This window comes from Heteronotia binoei, chromosome 10 (genome assembly GCF_032191835.1).
Source record: "Heteronotia binoei isolate CCM8104 ecotype False Entrance Well chromosome 10, APGP_CSIRO_Hbin_v1, whole genome shotgun sequence".
In the NCBI taxonomy this organism is placed as follows: Eukaryota; Metazoa; Chordata; class Lepidosauria; order Squamata; family Gekkonidae; genus Heteronotia; species Heteronotia binoei.
The window spans coordinates 102,167,059-102,174,177 of record NC_083232.1 but is presented as its reverse complement, the minus strand read 5'-3'; the positions used below and the strand labels follow the sequence as shown (position 1 = coordinate 102,174,177).

At 43.5% G+C, this 7,119-nt stretch overlaps 1 pseudogene; it reads left to right on the top strand.

Moving 5' to 3' along the window:
- Window positions 1-4,141: 4,141 nt before the first annotated feature.
- Window positions 4,142-4,316, top strand: LOC132578690 (U2 spliceosomal RNA; annotated as a pseudogene).
- The last annotated feature ends 2,803 nt before the right edge of the window (window positions 4,317-7,119 follow it).

Genomic DNA, 7,119 nt, shown 5'->3' with positions numbered 1-7,119 from the left:
CCACAAGGACAGACCCGCTCAGCCATAGGCACCTTTTTGAAGCGGCCCTCGACGACTGCTGAAGGAAAGACATTGCAACGGGCCATTGAAAAGGCCCTTCTGTGGGATGGTATTGTTAGATTTGAGAGATAGGAGGCTGGAGCTAGCACATATCTCCTTTGAGGGGGGGCTAAATAATCTGGGACCTTGGCAATATCATTCTGTCTCTCAATGTCTTGTAGTCTCTGTTTGACTATGGCCCTGGCTTGATCCAGGGCCATTATCTGGAGAGATTCAGGTGAAAAGCCACGTGTAGACAATTTCTGATGGATGGCTCTAACCCAAGAGGAACAATGTCTGTCCTTTAGGATCAGGGATGTGATATTCATGGGGCAATGACTGAGATTGAGCCAAGTGGTGATTGAAAGTAAACTCACCCTAGCCTCTATCCTTAGCAAGCCAATTTCCAAGCGTAATACTGCATTGGAAACACAGGTTGGAAAGTGAAAAATGGCTTTCAAAAACTTGGACTGAATTTTCTCGAGAGGGTCAAAGCTTGATAAGGTTGGACCCAACATAGTTCCATAAGTGAGTTGGGGTATTGTTTTGGCCAAGAACAGTTTTAATGCAACTGGTATAAAATGCCCCTCTTTCGTAAGAAAAAACCTAATGATGGCCTGGGTCGATTTGCGACCAGAGTTGGCAGCATATTCATGGTGGGCCTTCTTTGACCCTGAGGACTGACTCATGACCCCCAGATATTTGTAAATTGGCCTTACAGTGGCTCTCCTCTTTCCTACAGGGTTGGGGACAAAGGGTGGTGGCAGGGGAGGGACTATCCCAATGGCACCCACTTGTATGTGGTGTGCTGCAAGGGGTAGTTCTCTCCCTGATGTTGTTCAACATCTACATGTGCCCCCTTGCCCAGATTGCCCAGAGGTTTGGGCTGGGATGTCATCAGTATGCAGATGACACCCAGCTCTATCTGCTGATGGGTGGCCAGTCCAACTCCTCCCCATGGCACTACAAGCTGTGGCAGGGTGGCTCAGGCAGAGTCGACTGAAATTGAATCTGACGAAGACAAAGGTCCTGTACCTAAGTTGTGGTGGTCCAGGATCTGAGGTCCTATTACCGACCTTTGATGGGGCACTACTTACACCAGCGCCCAAGGTTAAAAGCTTAGGGGTACTCCTGGATTCCTCTTTAACTATGGAGGCCCAAGTGGCAGCCACTGCCAAATCAGCCTTTTATCATCTTTGGCTAGTGAGGAAGTTGGTCCCCACCTCGAACACAATGACTTAGTGACAGTGATCCATGCCATAGTCACCTCGAGATCGGATTACTGCAATGCCCTCTACATGGGGCTGCCCTTGTCTCAAACCGGGAAGCTCCAACTAGTGCAGAATGCTGCAGCCAGGCTGTTAAAGGGTCGTCCCCTACAGGAGCACATTCAACCTGTGCTGAAAGTGCTGCACTGGTTGCCCATTGCATACCAGGTTTGTTTCAAGGTGCTGATTCATTTCTTACCTTCAAAGTCCTATATGGCCAGGGACCTGCGTACCTTAGGGACCACCTTTTCCCACATGTTCCCCGGAGAGTACTTCAGTCTGGGTCAAACAGCCTGCTATCAATCCCTGGCCCTAAAGAGGCCAGGCTCATGACAACTAGAGCTAGGGCCTTTTCTGTAGCAGCCCCACTCTGGTTGAATGAGCTCCACGAGGAGGTCAGGGCCCTGTGAGAACTCATGCAGTTCCACAGGGCCTGTAAGATGACACTCTTCCACCAGGCATTTGCAAGTTTGATCACTGGCTACTACAGCCTTCAAAAAATATCTGGGCCACCTCTTGCAATCTGCTCCATATAGAACATCTGGACCATTAAGATCTGCTTGACAGAGAACACCTAGCTGGAATAGCAAGACAACACACTTAAGATCATAGCACCTGAAATGAAATGTCAGTTTCTATGTTTTAAATTGTTTTTACTGTTTTATTGCATGTTTGTATTCATGCATATGCATGAGCATGTGAGCCGCCCTGAGCCTGCCTCGGCAGGGAGGACGGGATACAAATTGAATTAAATAAATAAATAAAATTGCGATTGTGCATCTAAGTTTATTCAGTGTGATGGGCAGAGTTTCAGACTTTTTGTTTTGCTTTTTTATTTCCTCAAATGGACAACTGATCATTTCCCAATAGATCCACATCTCTCCGTCCGTATTAAAATTCTGTCACAGCTAAGTTTCCCATCTCTCCCACTAATCATTCAATCCCAGCAGTCTTTTCTGACAGCTGGCCCCATCCTTCAACATTCAAATCTATTCTGATCAGCTTTCTGACATGATCAAAGCTATGGGGCTGTGAAACAAATTATTCATGAAAGAGAAAGAAAAATCTTTGTTCAGTAAAAGAGGAAAATCTTTTTTGCCATTCTTTGAGAACTATAATCGTTGGACAAATTTAGTTCTCTTAACAAGCTTTTTCCCTCAAAGGCAAAGATTTAATTGTTGTTATCTTTCATGATCCACCTTGATCATAAGATTATTAGCGAGGCCTTAGTTAATTTGGTCTCTTTCATATAATTAAGTCTCATTCCAAGGCACACATCCAATCAGAGCTTTTGATTTAACATCTGCAGTGCTGGAACTATTTCAGAACACATTCTGTGTATTTTTATGAATGGATGATGCTCAGACTAATATATGTTAAGCTGTTTCTTGGATTGTTTCCTGAAAGAGTAATGGGAATTGATTGCCAGCCACACACCTGGGGTCAGATGCATTCATAGCTTCATATATCTGGCTTTCACCTATGTAAGATACACAGGCTATGTATTGCACATCCCTATTAAAGAGCAACTGTGTGACAGTGGAAAAAGGAGTGACTCTAATTTTGAGTGCTGGAAGCATTTTGTGTTATTTCTATGGGTTTTGCACTTTGCCACAAACAAATTGATGGGAAGCTGTTTAGGGGGTGGTTGGATCCAGAAGGAAGAGGTGCCCTGCCTTCCTCACTAACCACTGCAGAGGATAAAGACTGCTCGTTGCCTTGTCACCTGAAAGCACCTCTTGATGTAACTGGACATCAAATCCAGGATGCGGGCAGGAGCTCAATGTATTTCAGGATGTTCTGGCAGTCTTATTCAGATCCACATAGTTTTGATAACTGGCTCATCCATGACAAACCAGGACATATTTGTAATCTCCATATATCTCCTTCTTTCATATAAACCTACCCAGTCATCTTCAGAGGCCCTGCTTCCATTACCTCCACCATCGGAGGCTAGATGGGAGGGGACAAGAAAGGGTTTTCTCAGTCATGGCACCCAAACTTTGGAACTCCCTCCACAAGGAGATTGCCCTGCCTCTTGCCAGCGGGGAAGACTTTGTCGTTTCATTTGGCATTAGTCCCCCTCCCTGGATTTGGTGTTGTTTGTTTATGTGTTTGTATTTACTTATTTGAATATTGTAAATGTTGTACTTAATTGTTTCAATGTTTTTATGTGTACCATCTTGGGGACCCTGATCAGTTGGTGAAGCAGCATAGAAATGTTTTAAGTTATATATATATAACCCGTCAGACATTCTGAACTCACATAATTTGTGTGGCTGCTTTTTGGCCTGCTCATCTCTTCTAAGAAATATATGAATTCTGCAATTCATTAGAAACCTGAGCTTCTAGAATTCCCACATCCTTATGAATCATAATCCCCACAATATCTGATGACCATCCTTCATACACAATAGGAGCCTGTCTCCAATAGATTTGGATGCTGGTGATGGAGGCCAAGAGCGAGTTCTCCCTGAGATGACAAACATCTGGCTGGGGAGTACCACTTCTGGCCACCAAAACATCTTCTGCCTCTAACGTTAGATGTCAGGAGTTAGTCAAGAAGAACCCACACAGGTTTTTTATTTGCTCTTCCACTCATTTTCTTCATATGGAGAAATTTTGTAGGGGGAACATGCCCCTGCATGCAGTGTGAAGAGAATCGGCCTCCTCACTGGTTTGATGGAGAGAACTTACCGTACATCAGATTTCTGTGAGATGCCCTTTCCAAGCCTCTAAAGCCATTAAATGCTCACCAGCTTTATTAACTTACTAGTTTGAACTCAGCTTCACCAGTTCTCTATCTTCCACTTCCAGACTGCTACGAAGACATTATCATTTCTTGACCTTTTGGCTAAGATCAAGTGTAGTATCTTCCATTCCCAGACTTCTAGAAATTGTGACAGGCCTTTTCTACCAACTGAGGGGACTCACACAGCCTCTTTATGATTTCAGAAAACTGTGTTTGTTTTAAACTGTAAACTGTTCCTCAGTTACAAGATGTTCTCAGGAGATCAAGTGTTCAGGCTTTGGTTTTGCTGCCATGAGGTAAGTTTTGTGGTGAATAAGAGGAACACACCGATCACTGAAGCAGGAGTTGTATGTAATTAACAAAGGAGCTTGATTTATTAGCAGGTTGTCTTTGGAGAGCAGCCCAGGTCTCCAGACAGTCATAGGAGAAGCCTGGCTGAGGCAGATAATTGTCAGCGAGTTGGTGCTTCAGGCTGTGGTTTGAATCCTCTTGAATGCTTGAAGGTGCAAACAGGCTTTCTCTGCCCAGCCACGAGGCTGGTTCCTTCCACGCAAACAGGACTCCACTCACCCCACCCTGCCCTTTCTCAAGAACCAGACTAAAAGATATGAAGTCTGTTTATCACCAGAGAGAGGCCCAACCACTGGGTACTCTGCCCTCTCTCAGAGGCAAGACTACCCTTTGAACTGTCTGCTCTCTTGATAAGGCAGACCCAAACTGTGACTCCTGCTCTGCTTCCCTCCACCATTTTATGCCTCTTCTGACTGAATGCTGGAGAAGCACCTCAATTGGCTCAGATGCAAAATACCTGATTGGCTGTTTCTCCCTTCTGGGGCAGAACAGCTCCTGTCCGTCACACCTACCATCCATCCTCAGACTACTACTGAGGTCTTTTGCTGAGATGCCATTTGCAGAAGCTGCATTTACAGTTAAAGAGAATGAAGACAGAAAGGAAATTAAAGAGGGTATAGCTGTCAGGTAAGTGTTGGTCATTCACAACAAGAAGTTATTTACTAGAAACATCATGTCTTGTATATATTTAGACTACAGCTTTAGAGTGCCTGTTTAATAAGAATTATAAGGCTTTCCTGTTTAGGCCGATGTACAGAAATCTTTTTGTAATTTGGCAAGATTCTTTGGTTGTATTGTTAGCTTTGGGCTTCTGTTTATATCTGTTTGGGTGGGGGACTCAGAAAACATATGGCAACTTGACTCTGAAAATATATCGCGTGAGAACCTAATTTCCTCAGTTCTCTCTCTGTTTATCTTGACCGGTTTAAGCACTTGACCTTTTAGGATAGTTTGAGGGGTCAAATAGTTTTGTCTCACAATTAGCAATATATGATCGATCAGATTAGAAGGCTGATATATATATATATATTTCTACAGTTCTCACCATAAAAATCACTGGCCTTGAGCAGTTGACCTTTTACAACTGTTTGTGGGGTTAAATACTTTTGTCTCACAATTAGCAATATATAAGATCGATCGACTTAGAAGGTGGGAAACGATACTTTGGAATTCACTTTCCCCAGACACGGTTCTGTGAGAACTCATTTGCAAGGTTGTGTGTTTTGTTTTGACAGCCAGAGCTAGATTCTCCAGCCTAGAGACTGGCAAGCTCCCTGTGCTTGCAGAGGACGAGAGACAGTTTTCATGATCGTCTGAGAACAGATTGATGAAGCTTCCAAAAAGATAGGTTTTAATGTTAATAAGAAACTGTAGGTGTTTGCAATTAATAATTAACGGGGCAGTGTTATTAGAATGGGTTGCAGAACTAGTCATGAATGTCTTTGCAACAGCTTCCCCCCCCCCCCCCCGTAAAACACACTGAGAACATAAAAGCATAAGAGAATCCATGTTGGATCAGGCCTATGGCCCATCCAAACCAACACTCTGTGTCACACAGTGGCCAATATATATATGTGTGTGTGTGTGTATATATATATATATATATATATATATATATATATACATACATACATACACACACACACACACACACACATTGACATTGTGGCTAATAGCCTCTGCTTCATATTTTTATCTAATCCCCTCTTAAAGCACGCTATGCTTGTATCTGCCACCACCTCCTGCAGTGGGGAATTCCACATGTTAATCACCACACATTGCCAATTTTAAAAAGGGATCAAGTAAGTAACAGTGACTTTAAGCATGCACCAAGTTGTGAAACACAAGTTCCAGATCATAATAAGAACATGAGAGAAGCCTTGTTGGATCAAGCCAACACTCTGTATCACACAGTGGCAAAAAACCCCCAAAACAAAACCCATGTTCCATCAGAAGGTTCACAAGTGGTGCTAGAAGGCCTTCCACTTTGCCCCCCCCCCCCCAAGCACCAAGAATACAGAGCATCACTGCCCCAGACTGTTACAATAAAATGCTATGGCTAATAGCCGCTGATGGACCTCTGCTGCATATTTTTATCCAATCCCCTCTTAAAGCAGGCTATGCTTGTAGCGGCCACCACCTTCTGCAGCGGTGAATTCCACATGTTAATCACCCTTTGGGTGAAGTACTTCCTTTTATTTGTTTTAACCTGACTGATCAGCAATTTCATTGAATGTCCATAAGTTCTTGTATTGTGAGAAAGGGAGAAAAGTACCTCTTTCTGTTTTCTCCATCCCTTGCATAATCTTGTAAACTTCTGTCGTGTCATCCCGCAGTCGACGTTTCTCCGAGCTAAAGAGCCCCAAGCGTTTTAACCTTTCTTCATAGGGAAAGTGTTCCAAACCTTTAATTGTTCTAGTTGCCCTTTTGTACACTTTTTCTAATGCTATAATATCCTTTTTGAGGTGCAGTGACCAGAACTGTACACAGTATTCCAAATGAGTCTGCACCATCGATTTATACAGGGGGGAATTATGATACCAGCTGCTTTGTTTTCAATCCCCTTCCTAATAATTCCCAGCATGGCGTTGGCCTTTTTTATTGCAATCGCATACTGTCTTTACATTTTTTTTCAGTGAGTTATCTACCACGACCCCCAAGATCTCGATCTCTCCCTTGGTCAGTCTCTATCGGTTCACACCCCCATCA